This window comes from Monopterus albus, unplaced genomic scaffold (genome assembly GCF_001952655.1).
Source record: "Monopterus albus unplaced genomic scaffold, M_albus_1.0 scaffold8.1, whole genome shotgun sequence".
NCBI lineage: Eukaryota > Metazoa > Chordata > Actinopteri > Synbranchiformes > Synbranchidae > Monopterus > Monopterus albus.
Window position 1 is genome coordinate 2,340,956 of NW_018127888.1, and position 4,501 is coordinate 2,345,456.

A 4,501-nucleotide genomic window follows, 5' to 3' on the forward strand; every position below is an offset into this window, starting at 1 on the left:
TTGGTGTTGGAAGATGCCTGGACGTGTGATGTTAATTCTTGCCTGTGATCCTTGAATAAACCAGCACGGTTATATTTTTATTATATACTCAAGTGGTCCGCTTCGTCTCACTGAGTTCCTGGTTGAAAGAACCGGACGTGGCTTTATAATAGAATAGAGCCTTTAACTCTTTTGCCCACAGTCCACTGAATTTGTGTCAGGGCATGTGCACTGCACAGACATCAGCTTATCGTGCAAGACAACACAACCTGGTTATGTCCTATTTAGAAAAAAGGGGCACAATAGATCCCATCATTTTTGACTCATGTTCCCATTTACTCTGATAAACGCCACACCCTTCATTCTGCATTCCCTCCATTCTGAGAGATGTGCCCAGATAACAGTAATGAGTGCAGACTCCCAGCTAAACCTATCTAACAGATTAGCATAAAACTGTTGGGGCTGCCTGACCTAGTTTTAAGATGACGAGTGTGTCTACACACACACAACTCCTTAAGGTGCAGACAACTCCAGTCCCAAAATATTGTTCACCAAAAGATTAGAGGCAGCAAAAAAAAAAAAAAAAAAAAAAAAAAAAAAAAAAAAAAAAAATAAAAAGCATTTTTAGATGGAGAATTAGATCAATGATGTAAGAGGAAAAAAAAATTGAAGCTGAACTGTGAGGTGACCAGGAGGAAGAATGGAACAGAGCAAACAGTCGCTCTATGCCTAATTGGAAACTGTCCAAATTGATAAGTACCCTCAAAGTGGAAACCAACTGCTTACTGAACTAGATCCGAATTCCTTTCACGGATGATGTCCGACGTCCTATTACATTGCACCATCAAGCTAGTGAGTTCCAAACAGAAGCATTAACTTCTGTCAGTTTGGTCTCTGCTACTCATGGAGCTCTTACTCTACTTAGGAAGTGGAAGCTGAGCAGTGTATAAAGAAGACCACTGTAAAACTGGAATGCATTCATAATCAACACTGGCAAACTTTTCAAACTAAATACTACATTTTACTTGCTATTTTCTTTCCATCATTTCATTTTGATGAGTGTTTGAGCAGGAAAAAAAAAAGACCACTAGCTGTCTGTGAACCCTGATTCCCATCCATTAGTTTTGGAACAATTGTCACCAGGTTAAAGTGATCCTGGTAATTTTACCTTTTATCTTAGTCATTATTACAGAATAAATGTCGAACTACTGCACTGTGTTTCTATTATAATAGACAAAATAAAGTCAATCAACTTTCACTCCAAAGTAACTTTATGTAAACCCATGTTAACAGTTCAACCCTGTTTTACGTAAGGTCTAAGGTCAAGTTACAGCTTGCATCTGTGCTGCGAAGACTGCAAACAGCACTGAACTGCAGAAAGGCTGAAGGAAGACATCCCATTTGCATAGAGCATGCCCTCGGCAAACTAACTAGCGTGCAAGCACCCTGGCCATCAATTAACCACCCACCTATTCACCAAAAAGGCAGTTAAATCGTTTCCACAGCAACCTGCACAACTGGGTGTGTAAAGGCTGAAAGAAAGGATTAGTGTTGAAACGGAACAAAAGGAAAAAGAGAAAGCCAGTACACAAAGGAGAGCAGGAGGGAGGAAATGAAACAATCAGAGCTGGAGTCACATAGGGTTCATTTGCAAAAGAAGAGGGCAGTCAGGTCAGCGAGTGCATGAAATGCTTCTCCTCTGTTCTGTCTCGGTGTAAATGAGCACGACTCGGGTTGCTGCCATTAGGCTCAACAAACTACTGTGACGTCACAAGGCCTGTGGCGGAGAGAAAGATAGCTTTCCAGGAAGAGGATGACAGCAAAAGTCAGCAACCCAACTGTTTAGTACTTCAGACATTACATGTCAGAGGTATGAAATCTGACTAAAATCACATCTCAGTGGAGCTGGCTTCAAAGCGCCTCTGGGTCTGAGAGGCCAAAAGACTTATTCAATGAAACATGAGGATGAGAAAACTGATTTAATGCAGGGTATTAAGGGACAATACAGACAGAAGATAAAAGTATAAAGATACTTATCTCTTTTTGCTTCCTAGGGAGAGAGAGATGGAGAATAAAAGGGCATAAGCCAGAGGAAGAAGGAAAAGAATAAAAACTCATGTGAATTGAATACAAAACAAGTGACAGGCCCAAACAGTAAAGATGAAGTGAATCTTATGAGGAGATTCACAAAAGCACGGTGTGGGAATAGGAGAATACCGTCATCTTCACGCATGTTTATTGATGCTTCCATTCTTCTCTCCATCACACCGAGATGCGTCTTATGCCCGATATCATACACTATCTCTATATACACATACTAGATGCATTTTGTCAGAACACCAGCTCTCTGAACACTCGTGGCTGAACACTGGTAACCATCTCTGCCCTTTCTTAACATTTACCAGGGCTTCTAGCAGTTTCTAATGGGACTCAAAGGCCCCTGAGTGTCAGGCTTTTTTAAAGCAGATTGTGGGTCATAAACCATTTTGTTATTTGTAACAGTTTTGTGGCTCTCTAGAGCCTCAGATTCCTTAACAGAAGTCTTTCCCGCAGATGCTGTAGTACCCCCAGGGCCTGTAAACACACTTTGATGTGTAAAATCAAAAGAGTTCCCTTTTAAATCAAACAACTCCAAACACATCTGACAGAAAGAAATTGTGCATTGCTTTAGGGCCCCGTCTACGGCCACATGCCGTTCAAATATATTAACTAGTAACCTATTTCCTTCAACTTTCCCTGAATCTGCACTGAGCGGCAGGATAGAAACGGCTGCCTACGGTTTTATAATAATCAGCACTGCATCCACACAAACAAAACAATAAGCTTGGTGCATCTCTAAGCAGCAGAGGACTGCAGGTATTCAACAGGTCCAACGGCCACCGACTGTGCACAGAATATAAAATTGTGTTTGAGTTTCAGCATCAATACTGACGAGCGTGAAATTTCAGCAGCCGTGTTCATCATTTTTGCTGCTGTTGAATAGGGGAAACATTTTAGAAGTTAACATTTTGTACTTTGTAACAACTTGCTTTCCACAGAGAACACATTTTACACATCACCAAACTGAACCACTCAAAACAACTAACCTCTGTGTACATGTAACATTTAGCAGGGCTGTATGCTTAGAAACAGAGCAAATTCAAAGATCGACCTCAGGATTTTAACAACTGATAATTGAACTATTCAAGTTAACCAGACAGTCAATAGTTTTATCCAGCGCTATTCAACACTGGGACAGGCTCCAGAATTCCTCCTCTGCTGGCTGCTGTCCACGAGCACACATACGCACACACATGGCGTGCAGCCACAGACACGGTGTCTATGTCTCACTGTCGGCAACACCCCCAGCCTGCTTTGGGTCTTGGAAAGGATAACAGAGAGCTATTACACAATCTGAGGGGCAGTCGTCATGATTGAGATGACTGTACTAGTTGGAATGATAACATTTAACAAAAAGAGAACAGCCAGGCAGAAAGAAGTGCCTGCTGACAAACAACACAGATCGTTATGGTGACTTCATGATGGTGGTGAATTATATCAGAGTTGGATTCAGTTTTCTTGTTTTGCTGTGTGCATGTCAAAGTTTGAGGATGGTCTTCTGAAGATGTCAGTGCTAAAAAGTGATAGAAACTAGAAACAGCACATAGAGAGCAGGTTTAAGCTGCTCCCTACTGGTGAACAAGGCAGCAGTACCTCTCATAAAAGGGCATTTCAGAGATCAGTGCAGACAAATGTACACTGCATAGCCATCATCCGTGCTCTCTGGAGCACATATGACAAATCTGTATCTAATGTCTGTATCCAACAGCCTTAAACCTTAAATCCTGTACATATGTGGAGAGGCAAGACCAGGTGCAAGTATTCTGAAATTTGTCACCCCAGTACTGCTTGAAGATATTCTTGTTGAAACTGTAAATATCCCTGATACTTCATAAACATTAAACAGCTGAAATGCAGCTTCTGTCACACTAAGGATTGCATGACTACCACTTCTTCAGTTTTGTAGAAATTAACTAACCTGACTCATATAGAATCTTTTGTCTCTACTTTCAAGACGACTGTACTTTGCCATGCAGGAAGACGCGCACACACACACACACACACACACACACACACACACCTGGCCCTAGCCCATAACTGATTACACACATCTTCCCTAGGAAGATCACTGCTGGTCCTCTGTGTCACTGACCTCCAAACTGTTAAAGTGCTAATCTCACCCTGGTCTTTTGCAGCCTTGATGAGCAGGTCTAACTATAAATCAGAATCAGCTTTATTGGCCAGGTGTGACAGACACACGAGGAATTTGACTCTGGTACGTCGGCTGTCAATGTGCAAACAGTAAACCAGCATAAGGCTGTGTAAAATAATGAAATAGCAGTATTAACAGCAGCATTGACAGCAACAAACAGTGAAAACTGCAGAATAAGCAGTATAAACAGACAGTAAACAATGCAGACAACAAAGGAATGTTTGTTGAAATGAGAAATATGGATAGAGTACTTAAAACTAGAGACCTGTA

General features: G+C 41.4%; 1 protein-coding gene across 2 annotated transcripts in view; it reads right to left on the reverse strand.

Moving 5' to 3' along the window:
- The window catches only part of LOC109951360 (SPRY domain-containing SOCS box protein 4-like), a 31,743-nt gene that overhangs the window by 6,803 nt on the left and 20,439 nt on the right, over positions 1 to 4,501 (reverse strand). The window lies entirely within an intron of this gene.